Source organism: Cebus imitator, unplaced genomic scaffold (genome assembly GCF_001604975.1).
Source record: "Cebus imitator isolate Cc_AM_T3 unplaced genomic scaffold, Cebus_imitator-1.0 Scaffold370, whole genome shotgun sequence".
NCBI lineage: Eukaryota > Metazoa > Chordata > Mammalia > Primates > Cebidae > Cebus > Cebus imitator.
The window spans coordinates 850533-875312 of record NW_016107685.1 but is presented as its reverse complement, the minus strand read 5'-3'; the positions used below and the strand labels follow the sequence as shown (position 1 = coordinate 875312).

General features: G+C 44.9%; 1 protein-coding gene and 1 long non-coding RNA gene across 2 annotated transcripts in view; one reads left to right on the top strand and one right to left on the bottom strand.

Moving 5' to 3' along the window:
- Positions 1–12335, bottom strand: part of DCHS1 (dachsous cadherin-related 1) — a 34188-nt gene extending 21853 nt beyond the window's left edge. Inside the window, exon 1 of the mRNA XM_017507202.2 lies at positions 12053–12335. The gene's annotated coding sequence lies outside the window, so the exon portion shown is untranslated. The remainder of the gene's footprint in view (positions 1–12052) is intronic.
- Positions 12336–13002: 667 nt separating this feature from the next.
- LOC119468037 lies at positions 13003–18049 on the top strand. The gene is made up of 3 exons (XR_005196667.1): positions 13003–13765; positions 14935–15349; positions 17272–18049. It is a non-coding gene; the product is annotated as an uncharacterized LOC119468037 (long non-coding RNA).
- The last annotated feature ends 6731 nt before the right edge of the window (positions 18050–24780 follow it).

The window sequence follows — 24780 nt, the reverse complement described above, 5'->3', positions numbered from 1 at the left end:
CTCCTTGAAATCTTTTCCGCTCAGTTTCACACTGTGACTCCCACCTCTTATTTCCATCATGCTTCCCTGCCCACTCCTCCATCTCCTTTGCAAGTTCTTCTTCCTCTGCCCACTCCTTCACGATTGGTACTTTTCAGGGTTCGGCATCTTTTCCCACTCTCCACACTTCCTGGGTGATCTTATCTAGTCCCATGCCTTCAGTTCAAATCTATCAATCATTTTTTAATGTACCATCTATTGCTGATGACTTTCCAATCTCCAGCTCCAGCTCTGGAGAGCTCTGGAGACACATGTCCAGCCATTTACTGGACTTCACAATGTATCCCCAACTGCCACCTCAAACTGCTTTTCCTCCTTCATTCCCATTCCTGTGAATAGGACCACCATCCATCCAGGTCTCCAACTAGCAACCCAGAAGCTCTCCTTGTGTCCTTGCTTATCCTCAGTCCTGGTTCCCAATTAGTCATGTAAACCCCACCACTTCAACTAGACATGTCTCAGGTCTTTCCTCTTTCTCCACACTGCTGCCATCCCAGTCCAAGCATCTCTCCTTGTGATTCCTGCAACAGCTCCTCACTGGTCTCCTGCTTCCTGGCTTGGACCTTCTGATCCATCTTCACCTGACTGGAGATACCCACACAACTCTCACCAAAACACTCCTGATGAAAGTCTTCCACTGATTCCCATAATTGACAGCAGAAAGCAAATGCCTCTCTGCAGAAAGAAATGCCACCACACAAACTGTGTCTACAGTGTCAAGAGATTCATGGACACTAACTAGGTACAGAACTTCTGTTGTACAAGATAAAGTCCAACCTCCTTAACACGTCTTCAAGATCTGAGCCCTGTCAGCTTCTCCATGGTCCCTCACCTTTACTTCCCCCACCACTCCAACATGAAATCTATTACCATGCTCCTTCCCAACTCCTCGCCCTGTGTTTGCTACTGTTTTGTCATGAGATATCCTCTAAAAATCCTCTCCACATAATCACTCTCTGCTGCCCATGCAGAGTCTATTATACACACTGCTGGGCTCCCATTGCTTTTGGTAAACACTGACAATAAATTGCACAGCAGCCTTGATTTGTTCATGTGTCTGCCCTCTGCACTGGATTGGAGACTCCTTGAGGGCAGTGACAGGTCTTGGTTAGTCTCTTGATTCTCCAGCATTTAGTAGAGTTATAGAAAGAGAAGGCAGCCCATGCTGAATGAATGGTCAGAGTCTCATGCTTCCACACCACCATACTCATATAACACACTCAGAGAGACACATCCACGGTCATGCCAACTGAGATGACACACACAAACACATGTGAGCTCAGGACCCTGAGGCACCTCAGTTAGTCCTGTGACTTCACAAATGTATCCTCAGGTCTTTACAGATTTGCTGTGCTGTAGGACTTCCCTCCCACAAAGACAGGTAGGTTTCTGACTCCCCCACTTACTCTTCCCACCTGCCCTCTGTCTCCCATCTATGTGAAGCAATAAAAAGAGCAGGGGCTTTGGAGCTTAGACTGGGTTTGAGCCTCAGGCTGGGCATTATGTCTGAAATCTGTAAAATGGATATGGTAACACCTATCCTGTGGGGTTTTGTGAAAATTAGAAACAACGTAAGAAAGGAACACAGAGCTGGGTATCTGGTAGACTCCCCTTCATGAATTCCCAGCTCCATCCCCTTATAGGGCCCCTCTCTGCCTTCATCCCAGCTTCAGAATTCTGGGTTGTATGTGTGCCACATGGAATAACAGGTCAGAGGGATTCAGAACAAGGAGGTCAGGCTAAACCCAGGCCTGATTCAAAGAGGGGAGAGGATGAGAGTACAAGGATGGTTCCAGGGCCCAGATCAGGGATCTAGGCCCAAAGGCTGGGTTAGGGGTCAAGGGTTAAGAATTGGCCCTACTGATTTAATCAGTGGAGAGAAAACAGTCATGGTTTGGAGAGAGGGACGATAACAGTGAGGCCAATGTGCTTGTCATACTCTGTATTATAGTTACCTGTCTTCCTACCCAGACAAGCAGATATTTGTAAGCCCAGACTGTATTTTATTCACCTTTGTATGTAGCATGGAGCACAGCACATAGTACATAATAAACAAGTTTTCTGAATGAGAAATCTATGAATGGTATGAGATAAATCTCAGGTGAATGATCAGCCTTGAAGAGAAGAGACTCAGGCTCAGGCAGATGCCCTGTGTGAAAACAACTCCTCCCAACTTGTGTTTTTTCCACTGCCAACTCCTACAGAACACTTCCATGGTGGACACTCAAAGGTGCACACTCAGAAAGTCACAGCCCCATGCACTGCCTGGCACTCTCTCTCATGCTGTTAGGCTTACGCAGATGCATTCTCACGCAGGCAGATTCACATGCACACAGGCACATTCAACACATGCTCATACACACATGCAGAGAGGCTTGCTTTAACATATACACAGCTAGCACACACACAGAAACCCCTTCCAACATACACACAGAAGCACATTTTCACACACAGAGGGGCCTGTTCCTTCACGTGGAACCCACCCCCACACATATGCAGGCATACATACACACAGAGAAACACACAAACAAAAAGACACTTTCTCCTGACCCTCACACCAAGAGGCACGTTCACACCCTCAGATATGCCCCCACATACACACACACACACGCACACACCTGCCCTCCACACACACAGGCCCACTGTCACGTATGCACAGACTGACAAGGCGAGCATACACTCACACTCGAAGACCCACCCACATGCAGGCATGCTCTCACACATGCTGCCGGGGCACTCGTGGTCAGCTCTGCGGCTGCAGCTGTGACCTCCAGGTCCCTGGGGCCTCTGTCTGGACTGTGCCTCATCACTTCCTGCTGCAAGGCTTCCAGTTCCAAACTCAAACTCCAGACTCTCTCCCGAGACTGTCTCATGCTCTCTCCAGCTCTCCTCTGCCCCATCTCCCCCGGTCCGTCCAGTGTTTCTCACTCCTCTTCCCTAAGACTGGCTCCTCCTCCCTGCTCTGGTCTCTCTCCCTACCCAGGTCTGTCCCATCCCTTCCCCCAGATCTGGCCTGCCGCTGCATCTTGTCTCTTTCCCCAGTATGTTCTGCTTCCTGCCCAGATCTGTCTATCTTCCCCTAAATCTGTCACAGCTCTTCTCCCACCTGATTCTGCCTTGCTACGTGCCCTCACTCTGTGCCCGGTCCTGCTACTTGGTCCTCTGACTCCATTCTGCTCTCCTCCATCCCCACATCTGGGCCTCTGGAACCACAGCTGGTTCTCATTAGGAGGGGGAGGGGCAAGACTGTTCATTGGGGCCTGAAATGTGATGTCAATTCCCCCTCCCTCACTAACAGAGTCCCCCTCCCACCCCCAGCCTGTGTGTCTGTTGGACCTGGAAGCAGGGGGAACATGGGAGAGGAAAGAGAGGTGGGCTGGGGGGGAGGAGCAGGGGGACTACAAGGGAAGGGGGTGCTCCAGGAGGAAGCAGAGGAGTGGCCCGAGGCTCTGAAGGGGAAGCAGGCTGGGGGAGCTGGCACCACCTAGACCTCCTCCCTCAACTTCCTGTCCCAGGGCCAGTGGGGGGCAGGGACCAGAAAGACAACAGGGTTGAGGAGGGGCAACACGAAAGGCAGATAGGCTAGAAGTAGAGGAAGAAGAGGGCAGCTTCAGTGACCAAAGGGGTGAGGGTACAGGGCCAGGTATGAAGGAAAGAGGAAGTGAGAAGAGGTTCTGGTAGGGGGATGACAGGGAGCAAGACTCAGGGAGAGTGACTGTGTATGGCAGAGGAAAGAGGAGGCAGAGCTAATTCAGAAAGGGGAGGTGAGTTGAGACAAGGAATAGCCACAGCCCACCAGTGTGGTGCGGTGTGTGCTGGGCCAGAGCTGGAGGAGGAAGGAGGAGTGGGCTCAGGAGGGAGGAGGAGACAGCTGACAAGCTAGTTTCCCTGGATATCTCTGGGACAACCTCATAGGACAGTGGCCAGGGCAGTGCCTGAGGCCTGGCTATATCCCTTCTGAGGACTGGTTCCCAGGAGGCACTCTAGGGAGAGGCTGAGGACAGATGTGAGCAGAAGAGGCAGAGGAAAAATCTATTTTCTGAGCTTTTATGGTGTGCTGGGCTCTGCGCCAAGCAATTCAGACAGTATCTCATTTAATCACCATAACAACCCTGTGAGGAAGGAATCCTGGCTTCCATTTTCAAACAAGGAAATTGAGACTCAGAGTGAAACAATTTTCCTGTGTTAACACAGCCTTAATTTGGTCCCAGGACTATATAGTCTATGTTGCCTGAGATTCAGGAAGGAGAGAAAGATGGAGAGAAAAAGAAATCAAAGGGAAGTTGAGTGGACAGAGTCCTGGTAGGACAACGGAGGCCTGAAGAAGGAAGAGAATCTGTAGGAGGGAGATGAAGTATGAGGCCTCTGGCAGAGTCCCGGTTAGCAGCAGTGAGGCTGAGGATACACATATGAAAGATGTGAGGAGGTGAAGGTGAGAAGACTTGGCCACTGACTCTCCAGGAAGATAAGGGAGTGGAAGGACTCTAGACTCCAGCCTGCCTACCAGGGTTCCAGCCTGGTCACTAAAGTGGTTCCACTGGTACACTGCAGAGGAAAAGCCATTTTAGGGGGTGGCTGTTGGGATCCTCATGTGGAGATATGCAGATACAGCTGGGTTTGCAAGCTTAGCAGAGACCACAGGGTTGGAGATATGGATTTGGACAAATCATAGGGTAACTAAAATCTGTGGGCTTAGAGACCCCATCAGACAGAAGGTGCAGATTGAGAAGAGAGTCTCAGACGGAACCCTGATAACTACTCACATTAAGTGACAGTTGAAGAGAACTTTGTTCTTCCTAGGGGCAGTATCACAGAAGGTAAGGGAGGAAACATGTCAAAAAAAGAAAGGGATCGATAACGTCCAATGCTGCTGAGAATTCAAGTAACATAAGGGCTGAGAAGTAGACACTGAATTTAACAGTGAGGAGGTCACAGGGATAATGGAGAGAATTGTATCAGAAGTGCTTTAAGGGTGCAAGCCTCTTGCAGTGGGAAATGAGAAAGAATGGATAGACTAATAGCTAGCCACAGAGCGGACACCAGCACGGATTCATTCACCAAAACATGCTTACTGCACCCCTAGAAAAGGGAGACACTGTATCATGGTAAGGCAGGACAGGATAGTAGTTAAGACGCAGACTCCAGGGCCAAGCCAGTTGGTTTTGGTTCCCAGTTTCACTTACTAGCTGTGTGACCGTTGGGCAAGCCACTTAGTTTCTCAGTGCTTCCATTTCCTAATTTATAAATAGGGACAATAATAATACCTACCACATTGTATCTGGCTGTTAGAGCAGTGTCTGGCACATAGTAAGCTTTGTAAGTATGTGAGCATGAGACATTATTATAGTGGTTAAGAAGCCAGGCTCAACTGTCAGGCTGGAGTTCAAATCCTGACTCAACCACTCTGGGCAAGTTACTAAACATTCTAAGTGTCAGTTTCCTCTTAAACCTCTGGGGCTTAAAGTGCTTACCTGAAATGGTTGATATGAGAGTTAATGAAATAACGCTAACAATAAACAGCACAATGTCCAGCACACAGTGAAAGCTCATTAAATGTTAGCTGCTGCTGTTGTGTGCCACACACACACAATAACTCTGCAATAAGTGTTATTTCACAGATGAGGAAACTGAGGGCTCAAAGAAGGTAGTCGAGAAACATTTAGAATGATCTAGAATGCGGTTCTGACAGATTTTAAAGCTAGTGCTTTCTGTTAGACCACATTGCTTCTCTGCTGGAGGGCTTGGGATGCCCAGATAAAAGGTCATATAACTGGTCAGACAGCAAAACCAGGAAGGAGAATGATCAAAGTCCTGTTTTAGGAGAATACATCTGGCAGTGTGTGCAGGGTGGGTTAGAGGAGGAGGAGCTCAATGCTGAGACAACTGCCAGTCCAGGCAGAGGGTTGGGTGAGCATGGGGGCAGGTGGTAAGAGAGGGGAAGGAACATGAAGGATGATTGGAGGCCTCCAGAAGACAAAGAAAAAACTGGAGAGGGGAGAGGAGGTAGGTCCTAGGGTATGCATGTGAAGTGATTCATTGATAAATTTATTAGTCAACAAATACCTGCTGAAGACCTACCATGTGCCAAATGCCATACTAAGCACTAAAGATAGACGTGACATGGACAGATCAAATCCTATTCTTTTATGTTCACAGGTAGGGAGACTTGGCAGGGACAGGCATGGCAGGTTGAGGGAGCTGGGGCATGGGGTAGTGATGGGCAGCAAGGCTTGCCACAAATTCTGACCCTGACAATCATGGTTCTAGCTGTATAAGAGGCCCATGAGGCCAGAGCTAGCAGAAAAGTTGGAGACGTAGCAATCAGAGATGTTGAAATAGAAGAACAAATTTGGAAAAATGGGGGGCTGAGGGTAGGACAGCACAGTAGAGGGGCTGAGATGTTAGAAGTAAAGTTAACTAGGTTAATAGTTGAGCACTTAATAATTTTCCTTCTGAATCCCCAAAACAACTCTCTTAAGGAGATACTGCTACCTCCATTTTCACCTGATGAAAGGAGAGCTCAAATAAGCTAAGTCATCCAGGCCATAAATAGTGTGGCTGGAAAGTCTCATGTGTGGCTCCCTCTCCCCTCTTTCTTCTCTTTCCTCCTTTTCTTCTTTCTTTTTCACCATCCATATAATGGGTGTGTTCTAGGTTCTGAGAGATAACAAGCTTCTTCCATCCAGTAGCTTAGAGAGAAAAAAAAAAAAATAACAAGGACAGTGCAATGTACTAAGTGAGCAGAGAAGGGCTTGGAAGTTCCAGGTGGACCACCTGGAGGAGGTGCCCTCTCACCAAGGGACATGGGGAACTGGAAGCTCCTTCCCAGTGGCAGTGGTTGAAAGTGCCCTGGTATCAGAAGGTTACCTAGGGAACATGGACATGGGAGTGGAAGGAAGGGGGGTCAGCAGGAAGCTGGGAAGAAGCTAGGAGACAACAGTATGAATCCCTGGGAGGGCCTTTTGCTGGCAGCTACCAGGGCATCAGAGAAGAGAGAGTACAGTCTTGCCTCTGCCACCACTAACAGTCAGGAGAGAGAAGAGGAAACACGTACAAGAATCAAGGAACCTAATATGGGGAGGATTGGGGCCAGGATGCCAGGAGTTGGAGAGCTTGGGGTGGGTGAGTCAGAGGGCATTAAAGGAAGGACCAGCCTAGGACATCTCTGGGGAAAGAATCTGGCGAGGCATTGTAATGCCTTGTAGCCTGGCACGGTTTCTGTGACAGGTCACAGCTTCTGCTTCTTTCATCCCTTCAAAGAGCCCCAGTAGACACCTGGCTCAATGGAATTGGGTCTGTAAACTTCCGGTGCTTCCTAAATATTTGCTAGCTGAATGAAAGATAAAGTACAGAGAAGGGTGAGAAAGAGAATCGAGGGAAAAAGATGAAGGAAGGATAAGTTGTAGGGGAGGGGAATGGAAGTGTCTACAGCAGAGTAAGTGGGTAGTGTGAAAATTTCTTAATTATGTGGGAAGCTGAGACTAGGTGTCAGTCTTCTAAAGAGTGAACGAGGGTGAGGGATATGCTGTGAGGTACCCATGTATTCATTCATTTTCACAGCCAAGCACCTGTGTGGGACCCTGAGTCACAAAGATTAGTAATATGCACTCTTGCCATCAGGGAGGTCCCAGCATGGTTGGGGTAGATAGGAGAGGAAAGAGGCAATGAAACAGAGTTCAAGCCTGCCGGGTAGAGTCCTTAAAGGCAGGATTTGAGACTAGATATGAAGAAGGGAAGGGATGAACCAGGAGAAGAAGGGAGTGAAGGGCCTTTCAGGCAGGCAGAGTGGTATGTGCAAAGGGCCAGAAGCATGGAAAGATGTAGTGTCTTTGGTGAACTACAGCAAATTCAATATGGCTGAAACCCAAAATGTGGGGAGGGCTAGGGAAATGGGACAAGTGATGAAGCTAGTCTGACTTCCCCCATAGTTTGGGGAAGTCAGACTATGATCTCATAAGCCTCATTAAAAAGAAAAGATTTTGTTCAAGGAATTTTGAATAATGCTGAGCAGGGAGTAACATGGTTGGATTTGTACTTTAGGAGGTTTCTATTACTGCAATGAAAAGAATGGATTGGAAGAGAGAAGAGAAGTATAGAAAGAAAAGCTAGGAGGGTCTTGGCAAAAATTCATGTGAAAAGATGGTAGATGAGGGCAACAGCAGAGGTGATGAAGAAAAGGGGATGAGATATCAGAGATTGCTGGAGAGGGGCTAAAACCAACAGGTTCCAAGGAATTTCTGGATTATGGGATATGTGGAGAAGGGAGTGGTTGCAGTTAATTTCTGGGATTCCAGCTTACAACCTGAGTGGGGATGGTCATTTGGGGGAGGAAGGAATGAGATCAGGTTTGCACATGATAAGGGGTCTGTGAGCTATACAGTAAAGAGCAGGCATGCAGCAGGTATGCAGGACTGGAGCCTAGACAAGAGATGTTTGTGAGTCATCAACCTACAGATGTTAATTAAAGCCTTGAAAATCAATGAAACACATTACCCTGAAGTGTGTATACAGTGAGACAATAAGGTTCAAGCTAGAACTTTAAGGAACAGTGACATTTAGGGGCATACAAAGGATCCCTCAAAGCAGACTGAGACAGAACAGCTAGGAGGAGCTCCAGGAGAGACACATACCATACTGTAACTTTCTGCTTATTTGTCTGTTAAATGTTGATACAATAAAATCATGGCTCAGAAGCCAAATGACAAGAACAACTCACAGAAAAAAGAATGGTCAATAATGTCAGCTCCTCCCAAGAGGTCAGGCAGTTAAGGACTTTTGAAAAGATCCTCCAGACTGAGCAGAAGAGATGTTACCCCTTTCTCCTAGGGAAAGCAGTTACATTTGAGGGGCAGGCACAAATGGGAAGTGAGGAAGTAGGAACAGCTATATGCAGAAGACTCTTTCACAAAGTGTGACGCTGAAGAAAGGTGAGGAAGCCTCTTAGCTAATGGGGTATTACAGGTTTAAAGAAAGATAGGCGAGGCTGGAGGATCTTTATGTCCTCCCAAGAGGAATGGGAGAAAGGACAGAACTGGAGACACCGAAAAGACAGGAAATAATCAGTTGAGTGAGGTCCCTGTGGAAGAGAAAGGGGATGGGATCCATAACATAGGTAGAGGATTGGCTTTAACTAGAAGAGACACTACTTCATTCTTCTAGGAAGGAAGGAGAAAAGATTGAAGAGGATACAGATAAAATTTGAGGGAGGAGGCAGAAATCTGAGGGAATTCAAACCAGATGGCCTCAATTTCCTCAGTGAGCCAGAAGACCAGGTTGTCCACTCTTAATTCCACCCTTTCCTTCACCCCTCATGTCTGCTTTGTCACTGAGCCCTGCCTAAAGAGCTCTTGAAACCATTCACCTGCTCTTTCTGTCCTGCCACTACTCCAGTTCAGGCCAGTGTTATACCCTCCTGAGTTTCTACAACAGCCAACTGTCCTCCTTCTCAGGCCCCTTCTGCAGTCTCCACATGGCTGTCAGAGTGGTATTTCTAAAAATGAATCTGATCATATTGCTCCACAGCTTCAAATGATTTGGTAACTCTCCATTATTCTTGGGTTAAAGGAATTTCTTTGTGGCCTCCTAGACTGTGCATGGTCTAAGCCTCCATTTAGCTCTCCCACAGACTCTCTCCCTCATGCTGTAAGTGTCAGGCTCACTAAACTGCTTTATCTCTCACACATACACTATTTTCTTTCACATGGGCTTTTACATGCTACTCCCTTGGCTTGTCATATTCTCCACCCACTCCATCAAGTTTAAGTTTAAATGCCACTTCCTCCAAAAAGCCTCTTCTGACCTCCCTACACTGGCCTAGGTTTCTCTGCTGTGTGCTGCAATGTTATAACACTCACTCCGCAGCCTATAAGCTCCAGAGGATAAGGACCATGTCCATTTTGTTCACCTTTGTATTGCCAACTCCTGTCACAATGCCTAGCAGAGTAGGCGCCTACTATGTGTTTGTTAAATGAATGAATTAGTGTATTGATTAATAAATCTACTGAAAACAATGGTGTGAGGGATGTGGGGTAATTGAGTGTGAAGAAAATACAGAAAAATTCATCTATTTACTTATGAAGGGCCCAGTTAAGGGTGGAGTTTTTTAGAAGTATGAATTTATGGAAGCGTCCCCTGGTATGGTTGAGAAGTCATTCTAGTTAGGGGCAATAATTTGAGGGATGAGCATAGAAGATAAGGGAATACAGTGGCCAAGGAATGGTTAAAGGGATGATCCTTAGCATAGGAGCTGGAAAGAAAGCACAAAGTCAAAAAGGAACAGAGTAGGAGGAAACAAAGAGGTCAAGGGCAAGAGGTTATTATGAGGTTAAAGAGTATAATGGGAGCAAGGGCATCTGAGAGCTGGAAGGATATAGGAGGTTGTGGGCAGAAAGAGGAATGCAAGAGTGTAGAATTTTAAAAGTGGAACAGTTATGCAGAATGGTCCTGGGAGGGAAGAAGAAGGTAACAAGAGGTAAGGATGTCAAGAATCTGTGGGGCTGTGGTGCTGAGGGACACTGAGAAACCATGGCAGGATATACTATCCAGATCTTGAAGTTTTCAGGGAACAAGAGGGTGAGCCTGGGAGGTCTATGGATGAGAAGGGGTGACGGTGTGATCATAAGTGGAGTTTATTCTGCAGTTGGGACAGTTCTTCTTGTGGTGTCGTGTCATTCATGACTATCTCCTGGGGGTTGTACAAGTAGCTGTGTGATAAGAGCAACTGTGGCACAGCCTCCTGTTAGTGACAGACCTCTGGGACACCCACTATGTATGGGCAGCTCCATGAAATAAACCTAATAAGATGTGCTGACTGTGACAGTGCTTCGGATGGATGTGGATTGCAGTGACAGTGTCTCCTGAGAGATGTGGGTGTATGTGTTTGTTGCTGGTGACAGTGTCTCTGGAGAGGTGTTGGCAGTAACAGTGTCTTCCATGGTATGTGCTGGCCTTGACAATGAGCCTGTGGGAGTATGTTGTTGCAACATTTCTGCTGTGGGTGTGTGTTGTATGCATGAGAGCATTTTCCGTAGGTGTGTGTTGGCTTGATAGCCTCAGCTGTGGGTGTGTGTTGGTTCTGACTGGGGGTGCTTCCTGGGGGTGGGTTTCCTGAAACTGTGCGATGGCTGTGAGGGTATCTCTTGAGGATGTGTGTTGCCTGGGACTGTGTCCTTTTCTGGGTTGAGTAGGGCTATGACTGTGTCCCTATGGGTATTTGAGAAGTTGACATAAGTGACAATATTTTTCTGGCCTATGACCTTGTGGCTGTGGGCCCAGCCCGCTACACTGAGTTCATTGTGCTTCTAGACCTCCCTCTCCCCACCCCCTCCACGTGGGACCCACGCCCGCGGTGACCTTGCTGTGTCCCCTGCACGGGATTCTGACCTGGGTATCCCTGACACAAACTCCCAGTTGCTCGAACCTCCCACTCAGAACACATCTGGGTGACCCCCCTCCATCCATTTCAGGCTGTGCCTGCCTCTCCCCTGCTTCTGGGTACATATCCCCCCTCAGTTTCTTTGTCTCTGTCTCAGTTGGTCTCTGTCACACACCCATCCTCCACATTCTGACACATGGGCTCCCACAGAGCGGGCAACACACCCTCACAGGGACTCGCTCCCCATGACACACGCTCATTCTGACCCTCACACCCTCAGAGTGACACGCACATGCACACAGAGCCAGAGAGACACCCAGGGACACACAACCTCCCAGTGACACGCACTGACACACTCCGACGATGCACTGCACACAACCCTGTCGCACCCCACACCCCCGGCGCACGCTCGCGCCGCCACCCTCCCCGACTCGATGACACACGCACACAAAGACCCCCAGGCCCTGCCCCCACGCTCACGTTCACGCTCGCCCGGGTCCCGCAGGCCCAGGCCCCCCCTCCCCCATTGTCTCCGGCTCAGAACAAAGCCCCCGGCTCCGCCGCCGCCGCCGCAGCCCCGGATAGGCAGGCGGGCAGGGCGGGCACCGCCGGACAGGCAGGGCGGGCGCGGGCACTGACCTCCGCGCGACGCGGGCTCCCTCGCCCCGCGCTGGGGCGCCGTCCGGCAGCGGTCAGCCCCCCGGGCGGCGCCCGCCCGCGCAGGGCCTGGGGCCGCGCATCGTCCTCCGTCGCTGTCTCCGAGGCCCGCGATCCCCTCCGGGCCGCCGCCGTCGGTCCGCGCACCCTTGGCCGTCGATCCGTCCGTCCGCGGACGCCCGGGCGCCGCCTCCTGCACAGCCGCCCCGCCGAGGATGCGAGCTTCGCCGCCGCGGCCCCGCGCCCCCTCCCCTCCCCCGCCCTCCGCGCGGTAACCCGAGCCCCCGCCCCTCCGCCCGCGGAGCCCCCGCCCCCGCCCCCACCCGCGCTCCGCGCCGCCGTCCCCCCTCCCTCCGGCGCCCGCCAGGCCTCCCTCCGCCCCTCCACTTCCCGGCCCCAGGCCCCGGCTCCGGATCCAGCCCCGGCGCCGCGCCCCCGTCCCGGTTCCCTTCCCTTCTCCCTGTCACTTCTCCCGTCCTCTCCTCCCATTCGGTTCTCTACGCCCTCCGGTCTCCTCCCTGCCGCTCCGCTCCCTGCTGCTCACCTCCTCCTCTTCCATCTTCTTTCCATCTCCTATTCCCCTCTTCTCCCTCACTGCCCTGGTCTCCCTCTCGCCCCTTCTTTCTCCCGACCGTCATCTCCATTTCCCTCGCCCTTTCTCCCATCCCCTTCTTCTCCCTTTCTCCATCCTTTTCTCCCCACCTCTTCTCCCCTTTCTTTTCTCCTCATCCTTTCTGCTCGATCTCTCTCCAGCCTCTTCACATCAGATTCTCTCCATCTCCTTCCCCACCTCTTCTCTGATCCTCTTCTTCCTAGCCCTTTCTCCCCGTCTCTTCTCCCCACCTTTCTCCCCATCCCCTTTCGCCTCACTTCATCATCCCCTTTTCTGCACGCCTTCTCCTTTCGCTTTTCTCACCCCCCTTTTCCCTACCCCCTATCGCTTCCCCTTCTTCCAGCGTAACCTCGGCCTTCTCCCGTTAGTCACTTTTCGTTATCCCATGATTTCTATCTCTTTTTTCTCCTTCACTCCCAGGTTCCCTTTCCCCCACCTTCTCTGTATCCCACATTTGAGGGTAAAGATCGGGAGATATTGGACCACCATCTGGGGATGGTGGTCCCACTCACAGTATACTCCCCAGAAAAATAAAGTGAGGAGGAAGCTGGGCAGGGAGGTGGGAAGGGACTCGAGAAACCAACTTGGGAGAGAATAAGGGGAGAGGGGAAATCAGACAAAGATGGAGAGCAAGCAATCTTAAAGGAACTGGGAGAGTTCCGATTCCTGTCCTTCTTCCTTAGGACTGTGAGTAGGCTGTGAGAAAATCAGGTTTTCTCGACTTGAGAGGTGTACAAATGGCACAAAGAAATCAGGAACTTCTGGGGAGAAAGAACAAAGTTTCAGTTGAAGAAAATCGGAGTGTGATTTTGGAAGAGGAGTGAGGGAGAGACTGGGGTCCTTGGTCATATCCACAGCTCTGGCTTGGGCAGTGGGGTGGATGGTGGTGAGGCTGGCTGTTCTCCACAAAAGGAGCAGGAGGAGGCTGCAGGGGGTTGGTGTGGGGAGATGATGATGTCACTTGGGGCTGCTGACTTTGAAGTGCCTGTGGGGAAGGTAGGTCTGCAACTTAGAGGAGCGGTCTGAGATGGACATAAATATTTGGGAGTCATCTGCAAATACCGTATAAGCTTGAATATAGGGTGAGGTTTTTGCTTTTTTGTTTTTCCAAAATCATCCCTCAGGAAAGAGGGAGTAACCTTATATTTGAGTCCTTACAAAGTCTCTCATATTACAGGGTTTGCTCTCATTTACTTTATTTTGAACAACAAACCACTGGATAGGGCAGTATGGTATGGTGACTAAGCTTGTGGACTCTGGAGCCAGACTCCCTGGCTTGGGGTCCAGACTCTCCCATTTACAAGCTGTGTGGCATTGGGGAAATTACTTAACTTGTCTCTGCCTTAGTTTTCTCATCTATAAAGTGGGCCTAAGGATTAAATTATGTAATATATGTAAAGCACTATATACCTGGCACTCTGTAGTAAGTGCCCAATAAATGCTACTATTTTTACTGTGTGGGTAAGACCCATTAACCTGACATGTCCGCAACAATGCTATTTTGGATGTATTGTAGTCAAAGAAAGTTAACACAGCTTTGGTAACTATTCCTGGTGGTATGACCTCATAACTGCATGTGTTGGATGTCTCAAAATATGCTTTTTAAAGATTGCTTTAAAAAGCAATACAGTAGTACTTGGAAGAGGTTTTTGGGATGCCAAAAATGTTCTATTTCTTGACCTGAGTGGTTATATGGATGTTTCCCTTTGACAGTTCATTGAGCTGAACACTTATGATGGCTTGTGCCCTTTTCTATGTAGATGTTGTATTTCAGTAAGAAAGTTAACAGAAATATAATTTTTAAAAAGCAATACATTAAATGATGTTTAGAAGTTATGAATATACACAGGCAGGATGCATGCCAAAAACCAACTGCCCTAGTGTGATGTGAATGAAACTTGTGACTTAGGATGAAGTTTCCAAGGACTCTATTATCTGTGAATTCAAACTGTGCTGTGTCCTATCCCAAGCGCTTCATTTAGGCTCAAGAGAAGGACTTCTGTTCTGGAAAAACATGTAAGATGGCTGAAAAAGTGATCCTAATGATGAGAAAGACACCGCTTTTGAGGATGCCTGTTAAGATTATGCATCAAATTGTTTAATAATGTTTATAAATCATACATTTTATGTGACATATGAATTTAAATATATGTACAATGAAGTCCATTAACTCACTGAAGTACACTTTTGATTGTGTCATCCTCATCCTTTTATTTTTTATTTTTTATTTTTTTTTTCATCCTCCTTAAAGGTTTACATTTCTAGGTTGGTTGAAAAGCTTTTTCGATCTTCTCACTGGGAAAAATGAAAAATTACGGTTTGGGCAAGACCCATTAACCTGAAATGTCCTCAACAACCCAATTTGGGTTGCTTTGTATAGTAAGTGTGACAGATGGTAAGTGAATCTAAGGGAGTGAAGGAGATTGCTGAGGGAGAGCACATCTATTAGGAAGAAGAGAAGGTCTAGGACTGATGCTAAGAAGCTCCAACATGTAAAGGCTGAGAAGAGGAGGAGCCCCCAAAGGAAAGTGAGAAGGCATGGCCAGACAGGGAGGAGAAAGAAAGGGAGATGAGTGGTGCCATCAAAGCCCAGGGAATGACCAAGGAAGAAGCCATGAAGTGAGGAGTGGTCATCAGGGTTGAATGACACAGAAGAGACCAGTGAGGTAAGGACTGAAAAGGATCAGTTGGATTTGGCTGGGGCCTAGGGGGTAGGCTGGTTACCTTGGGGACAATGTGGTAGGTGGAGTGGTAAGAATGAAAGCTGGTCAGCATTCAGTAATTAAGGAGTGAGTGTTACCCAGGCTAGAGTGCAGTGGCGTCATCATGGCTTACTACAGCCTCAGCCTCCTGGGCTCAAGTGATTTCTCCCACTTTAACCTCTGCACCCCCTACTTCCTCTCCACCGCCGCCCCCCGGCCCACTGATTAAAGAGACTACAGATACATGCCACCACCTGGCTAATTTTTTGTACTTTTTGTAGAGACAGAGTTTTGCCATGTTGGCCAGGCTGGTCTGAAACTCCTGAGCTCAAGCGATCTGCCCACCTTGACCTCCCCAAATGCTAGCATTACAGGTGTGAGCCACTGTGCCCAGCCTAGGTTTTTTTTTTTTTAATTTTAATTTTTTTGTAGAGTGTAGGGGGTCTTACTATGTTGCCAAGGCTGATCTTGAACTCCTGGCCTCAAGTGATCTTCCCACCTTGGCCTTCCACAATACTGGGATTATGGCATGGGCCACTGCACCAAGCCAGTACATCATTATTAACTAAATTCCAGACTTTGTTCTGGAATGTGTTCCCACTAATGTCCTTTTTCTATCCCAGGATTCAATCCAGGATACATTGCATTTAGTCATCGTGTTTAGTTTCCTCTGGTCTGTGACAGTTCCTCCATCTTTCCTTTTTTTTTTTTTTATTGACCTTGACAGTTTTGAAGAGTACTGGCCAGGCAATTTGTAGAGTATCCCTCGATTTGGATTTCTCTGCTGTTTTCCATGTGATTAAACTGGGGTGAGAGACTACCACAGAGCTGAAGTGCCTTCTCTCTATATTATATTGGGGGTACATGATATAAACGCAAATTTTCATGGGTAATGTTAACCCTGTAGTCACTGCATTAAGATCTCTCCACTGTAAGGCTACTTCCCCCCTTACCATATATATGTTCTTTAGAAGTGAGTCACTAAGTCCCATACTCAGGGAGGAGAGTAAGCTCCATCTCCTAGAAGGGGTACGTATAATATGTATTATTACATCATATACGTTATTTGGAATTCTTCCATATGCAGATTTGGCTCTTCTCCTCTTTCCTACTTATTTTTAAAATTAGTTTTCAAATCAGTATTATGTATTCACTTAGTTTTAAAAGTAGGCCTCATAACAACAAGCAGAAATTCGGAAATCCTGGGGAAAGAGTCGGGATGACCTGGGCTGACTTATGTGCCCATCCAGATCAATCTCGAGAGCAGGGGCCAGGTCACTTAAAAGATGGCATCTCCCATTCAGACTGATTATTAAAAATGTTTTGGCATACACATGCCCTTTTGTTTAGGGGATACTTTGGTCCCTTCCTCTGTTAATTGACCTTTCATTTACCCTTCAGCTCTCAGCTGAAGCACCACTTCATCACAGACATCTTCCCTGACCTCTCTAACTAGGTCGAATCCCAATATTATGGGTTGTCATAGTGCCTGGTACTTCTCTGTGGAAGTTATCACTGTGGCAAGTTTACATTCTTTCTAGTGTGTGAATATTTGGTTAAATGTCTATATACTCCACTAAGCTGTAAAGCTGGTTTGTTTACTACTGTAGCATGTACATGCTGTGCCTGCACACAGGTGCTGTTCGGTCAGTATATGTTAAGTGAATGGCTGGCGTGAAGGAAGTGGTTGTTCCAGAATAAAGAAAGGATGTTAGTGGGACAACAGAATCAAGGACCACTACTCAGTGAATGCAGGATAAAAGAGAGGATAGTAACCTAGGTGGGAGGGTGGTGTGGGTTGGGTATTGGCAGGAGGAGTGGGGAACGGAAAGGGTTGACAGAGAGCTGTTTGGAAGAAGGCAACAAAAGCATGTTTAACATTGCAGGTAAGGAGCTCATGGAGAGAATGGAGCAAGGTCTTGGAGGAGAGAGGAGGGACTGAAGAATTAACCATCAAAACAAGGAGGGATTGGTCTTTGCCAGGAAGAGAAGTACCTCCTCCTTCAAGACGGAAAAGGAAGATGAGTGGGGTGCAGATAAGTGCATGGGTGTAAGTATGTGGTAGTGAGGCAGGAAGGTGGACAGGGCAGGAATTTGAGGCCATCATACCTGATGATCTCATTCTCTCTAGATTGGAGTTGGGATTTTGTGAAAAATGGGCACAAGGTAGCCAACACAGTTAGAAATCTTGAGGGAAGTTTTAAAGGAGTGGAGACGCTGTTAAGGGGAGTGATAGCTGGTGGCCTTATAGGCCTAAGGGACCAAGGAGTTGAGGATACTGGCAAGAGAACAAAGGATATAGACACACCTACACCTAAGTCCTTGATGAAAAAGAGGAAAAGTCATTTCATGACAACACTGAGGAGAATAGAGGCTTGTGTAAGACAGCATAATCTCAAAGGCTGAGAGGTGAGGATGGAGAAGTAGTTATCTCTATTTAGGCCTTGGGAAACCTGGAGAATTGAGACTTCATCCCTCTTCCTTCCAAGATATGTGGAAGTATGTACAGAAGGGGAGTGCTTAAGCAAAGCCAGGTCTCTTACACAGAAAGTGGAGGCTCAGAGGTATATGAAGGGGCTGAGATTTCGGGAGTTTGTCACCATGTAATGGAGGTTTCAGAACAGGAAAGATTGAGGGGTGGGTCCATGATGGGAAGGGCTAAAAGGCAGGGAAGCAGTGGAGGGCCAGTCAACTAGGGGCAGGGAGGGGTACATCAGTGTGGTGATGAACAAATGAGAAAGGAGAGATGACCCAAAAGACCTATCTTGTGAATGATGATCCTGAGTGACAGGATGGGAGACAGTTTTTAGTGGTTCTGTTAGTCCTCTGTTCTTTTCTAGTGAGCTGGAGGAACTGGGTAGCATTAGTAATTGCTTTCAGACTGCTGCAAGCCTTAGTTCAAAATACTTATAAGTCACAAGTCATTAGCACTCCTTGGTACAGCCCAGCCCTGGAAGAAGTGAGCAGGAGTATTAAAAAAAAAAAAATGGCCAGAGTCCAGCACTGTTTGAATTGGGATCTTTCAAGAGTGAGGATGTTTTCCAGGCTCTGAAGGACTTCAACTCCCTGTAGAGACTCTAGGAAAGAAAAAGGAGACTCCCCATGCTCTCCCACAGAACAAGAGCCAGAGAAAATAGAAGGAAATGGAATCTAGAACACAGGTGGAGGGATTAAATATGGAGAAGAGGAAGGAATCCTATTCACTGGGATGGGAAGTCAGGAAAGCCAGTCCTGTGGATTTCAATTTACAGAGTGATCAATTTGTTGGAAATTACCAGTTTTGTCTGTTTACCAAAATTTTGTTTCTTTTAATTATGTGTAAAGTTTACAACAATTTTCATGGTTGGGCTGATTTTAACTACTTTTAATGATTTCTACGAAGTATCAGTTGACAATTTTTTTGAGTTTAGTTTAGCTTAGTTGTAATTCTAATTTATCTGCAGCTGTTTCACTGAAATCATTTTGCCATGGCTGGCCAAAGTTCAGTGTATTCTAAGTTTTTCCTTATTTTGGAGCTGTGACTTTGGGGAATGGGAATTTCTTGTGTATTTTACTCGGCAAGTGTTGTACAATGACTCAAATGTAAAAAAATTCATATACAATCTGGGAGGGAGTGATTCTCCCTTCCAAAATATTTTCAATCCAATAGTTTTCCTTTTTCTTTAATATTTTTTGTGCATTTATAGTTTTCATAGATATGTAGATGTAGGCTGAAATATAGCCATACTGTATTTCCATACTTATTGGTTGGTGAATAGTATAATAGTGACTACAGTAAGTAATAAAATTAATAATATAAATTATATTATAAAGTAGTTAGTCTAAGACAGTTTTTGTAAGATATGATGGCGATTGATAAATGGATCTCCTGCTATAGTGACATCTGAGAAACATTTGGACAATTTCTGCCAGTTCCATTCATATCACAATACGAATGCTGTTTGAATTGGAATGGTACATTAGGGGCAGCCCTGCTTCTCCTTGTTGTTGATTATGTAGTTGTTATTACTTCTAAGTAGTCAGGTTTTTTCTTTTGGCTTTATTATTTTTTAAATTAATAGCTTTATTGAGATATACTATATATACCATAAAGTGTATCCTTTTAAAGTGTACAATTCACAGTAATTTTTAGTATATTCATGGAGTTGTGCATTATCACCACTATCACATTTCAGAATATTTTTATCACCCAAAAAGAAACCCACACCCATTAGCAGTTACTCCATATCCTCCACCCCTCAGCTCCTGGCAACCAATAATCTACTTTCTGACTCTATGAATTTGCCTGTTCTGGACATTTTACATAAATTGAATCATACAACATGTGGCCTTTTGCATCTGGCTTCTTTCACTCAGCATGTTTTCAGTATTCAGCCATGTTGTTGCATGTATCAGTACTTCATTTCTTGCCTGAAGATATTCCCTTGTATGCATATATCACATTTTGTTTTTCTTTTCATCAGTTGATGGACATTTATGTTGTTCCCACTTTGGGGCTATTATAAGTAATGCTGCTATGAACACTTGTATATATATTTTTGTGTGGACACATCTTTTCTCTTCTTGGGTAGATACCTAGGAGTGGAATTGTTGGTATGGTATATATTACAGTTCTATGTTTAACATTTTAAGGAAATATTTGAGAAAATTTGCCAAACTATTGCTAAAGCAGCTGCACTATTTTACACTTCCACCACTAGTAAATGAAGGTTCATTTACTGGTCAAACAACAAGTGTCAAACACTTGTTGGCAAGGATATGGAGAAGCTGGAACCCTCATTTACTGTTCATCATTCTGCTGTTATCCAGCTGGATATAAAGTGATATGTTGTTATGGTTTTGATTCCCATTTCTCTAATAACTAATGATGTTGAGCATCTTTTTTTGTTGTTGTTGAGATGCAATCTCACTCTGTCACTCAGGCTGGAGTGCAGTGGTGCAATCTCGGCTCATTGCAACCTCTGCCTCTCAGGTTCAAGCAGTCCTCCCACCTCAGCCTCCTGAGTAGCTTGGATTACAGGCATGCACCACTATGCCCAGCTAAATTTTTTGTGTTTTTAGTAGAGACAGGGTTTCACTATGTTGGCCAGGCTGGTCTCAAACTCCTGACGTCAAGTTATCCACCCAGCTTGGGCTCCCAATGTGCTGGGATTACAGACGTGAGCCACTACGCCCAGTGGAGCATGTTTTTACATGTTTATTGATCATATATATATATATATATCTTCTTCTGTGGTTTCTTTCAAGATTTTCTCTTTGTCTTTGTAAGTTTCACTATTATATGCCCAAGCATAGATTTTGTTTTCAGCGTTTATCATGCTTGGTGTTCTCTGGGCTTCCTGGGTCTGTGGCTTGCTGTCTGTCAGTAATTTTAGAAAATTCTCAGCCATTATTACTTCAAATATTTATTTTCTTGCTTGCTTGCTTTCTCTTTTTTCCCTTTTTTTTCTTTTCTCCTTCCTTCCTTCCCTTCCCTTCTTCCTCTCCTACCCTCTCCTGTCCTCTCCTCTCCCCTCCTTTTACTCTTCTTCTCTCCTCTTTTCTCCCCTCCCTTCCCCTCCCCTCCTCTCTCTCTTTCTTTCTTTCTCTTTCTCTTTCTCTCTTCTCTGGTATTCCCATTACATGTATGTTATACCTTTTGTTATTGTCCCACAGTTCTTAGATATTCTGATTCACTTTTTTTTCATTCCTTTTTTTCTCTTCGCTTTTCAGTTTGGAAAGTTTCTATTGATATATCTTTGAGCTCGCTGATTTTTCCCTCGGCCATCTCCAGTCTAGTGATGAGTCCATCAAATATATTATTTATTTCTATTACACTGTTTTAAATTTCTAACATTTCCTTTTGATCGTCTCTTAGAGTTTTTTTTGCTCTGCTTACATTATCCATCTTGTATGTTATTCAGTTTTCCCATTAGAGGCCTTAGCATATAATCATATTTATTTTACATTTCCAGTCAGATAATTCCAAAATCTATGCCATATGATTCTGGTTCTGTTGCTTGCTTTGTATTTTCAGATTGTTTTTTGTTTGTTTGTTTGCCTTTTAGCCTATCTGGTAATTTTTTTTGTTATTGTTGAAACTGGATATGATGTATCAGGTAAAAGGAAATGAGGCAGATAGGCCTTTAATGTGAGGTTTTATGTTTATCTGGCTAGGAGCGAGGCTGTGTTTACCACTTGCTGTAGCCATGGTGTCAGAAGCTAATACCTAGTGTCCTTATTTTTGTCTTCCCTTTTTCCTTTGGGTTTTCCTAGAGACTCCTTCTTAAATAGGATCTGAGACTTGCAGTTCTTTTAGCTGTAACCCTTGTTATTATTCAGGAGCCTACTGATGCCGTGAGAAGGTTGGGGTTGAGGAGGGAAGCATTATATAGTCTTATAGCTATGTCTCAGTCTTTTAATGAGCCTATGCCCTTGGGCTATGACCTTGACAAGGTAGCTGCTTCTCAGCTTCCTCACTCCACTGTAGAGAGACAGGAAGGCTGAAGGGGGCTGAGGTTGAGCATTTCCCTTCCTCCATGTTGGTTAGGCTTTGGTAAAACTTAAGTTGGTTAGGCTGTGGTAAAATAGTTTTCTTTGAGTGTAGGCCTTGTTAAGAACAGAGAGCTCTGGGTATATTTCAGCTTTGTTACTTTTTCTGTCCCCCTGCTGGACACATGAGGAAATTTTCTCTAGTCTTCAGTGAGAACCTCGTGGGACTTCGAGTTCTTGTTAAACCAAAACTGACTGTATATCTTCTTTGGAAAAAAAAATCTCTATTTAAATCCTTTGCCCATTACATTTTTTTTCTTGTTGAGTTGTTGTAAGGATTTTTTTTTTTTAATAAGATGGAGTCTCACTCTGTTGCCAAGGTTGGAGTGCAGTGGTGCAATTTTAGCTCACTGCAACCTCCACCTTCCGGGTTCAAGGGATTCTCTTGCCTCAGACTCCCAAGTAGCTGGGATTACAGGCACCCGCCACCACGCCCGGCTAATTTTTTGTATTTTTAGTAGAGACAGAGTTTCACTATGTTGGTCAGAATGGTTTTGAACTCCTGATCTCAAGGGATCCACCTGTCTCAGTCTCCCAGAGTGCTAGGATTACAGGTGTGAGCCACTGCACCCGGCTGTAAGGACTATTTAGATACAAGAATTCTATCCCTAGATACAAGTTCCTTATCAGATATGTGATTTGCATATATTTTCTCCCATTTTGTGACTTTTCATTTCCTTGATAGTGTGCTTTGAAGCATAAACATTTTTAATGTTAATGAAGCTAAATTTATCTGATTTTCCTTTTGTTGCTTGTGATTTAGGTGTCATATCTAAGAAATCATTGTCGAAGGTCAAGAAGATTTACCGCTGTGTTTTCTTCTAAGAGTTTTAATAGCTTCAACTCCTACATTTAGGTCAATGATCCATTTTAGTTAGTTTTTGTATATGTTGTGAGGTAGCAGTCCAATTTTATTCTTTTGCATGTGGATATCTAGTTGTCTAAGCATCATTTGTTGAAAAGACTTCTCTTTTATTTAATTTTCTTATTTTTGTCAGAAATGAATTGAACAGAAATGTAATGGTTTACTTCTGAACTCTCAATTCTGTTCCACTGATCTATATGTCTATAGATGCCAGTACCACACAGTCTTGATTATTATGTTGTAGTAAGTTTTAAAATCTGGAAATGTGAATCCTCCAACTTTGTTCTTTTTCAAGATTATTTTGACTATTCTGAGTCCCTTGAATTTCCATATGAATTTAAGGATTGGTTTAGCAATTTCTACAAAAAGATAGCTGTGGTTTTGATAGGCATTGTGTTGAGTGTATAAATTAGTTTGACATCTTAATAATGTGATATTTTCTAATTCCTGAACATGTAATATCCATTTATTTAGTATTTTAACATTTCTCTCAATAATGTTCTGTAGTTTTCACTGTATAAGACTTGTTCTTCTTTTGTTTATTCCTAAGCATTTTATTCTGTTTGATGCTATTGTAAATAGAATTGTTAATTTCCTTTTTGAGTTGTTTTTTGTTACAATGCAGAAATATAATTGATTTGTGTATACAACTGATTTTTGTATTCTCATCTTATATCCTGTAGCTTTGCTGAACATATTTATTAGTTTTCATAGGGTTCTTGTGTGTGTGTGTGTGTGAATTCCTTGGGATTTTTTTATATACAAGACCTTGTCACCTACCATTAGATAGTTTTACTTCTTCGTTTCCAATATGAAAATATTTTATTTATTTTTCTTGTCCAGTTGCTCTTGTGGAACCTTTAGTACAATGTTGAAGCAAGAAAGGACCTCCTTGATTTTAGAGGGAAATCATCCAATCTTTTAATGTTAAGTCTAATGTTAGGTACAGGTTTTTCATACATGCCTTTTATTAGGTTGAGAAAATTCTCTTTTTCCCTAGTTTACTGGGTGTTTTATGATGAAAAGGTGTCCAAGATTGTCAAATACTTTTTCTATGTATACTGAGATGATTATGTGTTTTCATTTCTTATTCTCTTTATATGATATGATGTATTATATTAATTGATTTTAGGATGGAAAACCAATGTTCTATTTTTGGGATAAACTCCACTTGACATGATGGTAACTCTTTTTATATGCTGTTAGATTCAGTTGACTGGTATTTTGTTAAGGAATTTTGCATATTCACATGAGATATTGATCTGTATTTTTGTTTTCTTGTTACATCTTTGTCTGGTTTTAGTATGAGGGTAATTAACTTGCCTCATAGAGTGAGTTGAAAAGTGCTCATTTTAATGTTTTAAATTCAGAGACTTTTATCATCTTGATCAAATGAGCATTATCTATTTGTTTTAGGCATTTGAATCATAAGTGCCTGAAATGTGTATCACACAGAAAAACCACAGACATTCAGTGGAGTTTGACTGAAATCCACTGTGCAATGAGTCTAATGAAGAAACTAGTAAAACTAAAACTAAGTCCAACTGAAATCAATTGCAAACCTTAAAGAACAGAATCCATAACACTATTAAACTTTTCCATGCAACACAGTTGTCATAAACTTTATAAATTGCTGATGTAAACAAATTTTTGAATTGATAATTTCGCCAAAATAGATTTTGGTGTCCAAAAGCAAATTTTTCAAAGTTGATAAATTTGGAAAATTTGGTCAATTGGACTCTGGGTAGCTTGGGCATTGGGTGAATTGTCTTTCAAATAAGTGACTAGTTTGTGGGCACAGATAAGGATCATGGAAGACAGGGAATTGAAAGAACTTTGCCTACAGACTCCTTTTTTTTTTTTTTTCCCCCAAAATAGACAGTGAGGTTAAGTGCTGAGAGAGGTGAGAGTGAAATAGAGGGTTTAAGGAAAGTGGAGAAAGGCTGGGCGGGGTGCTCTCACCTATAATCCCAGCACTTTGGGAGGTCGAGGAGGGAGG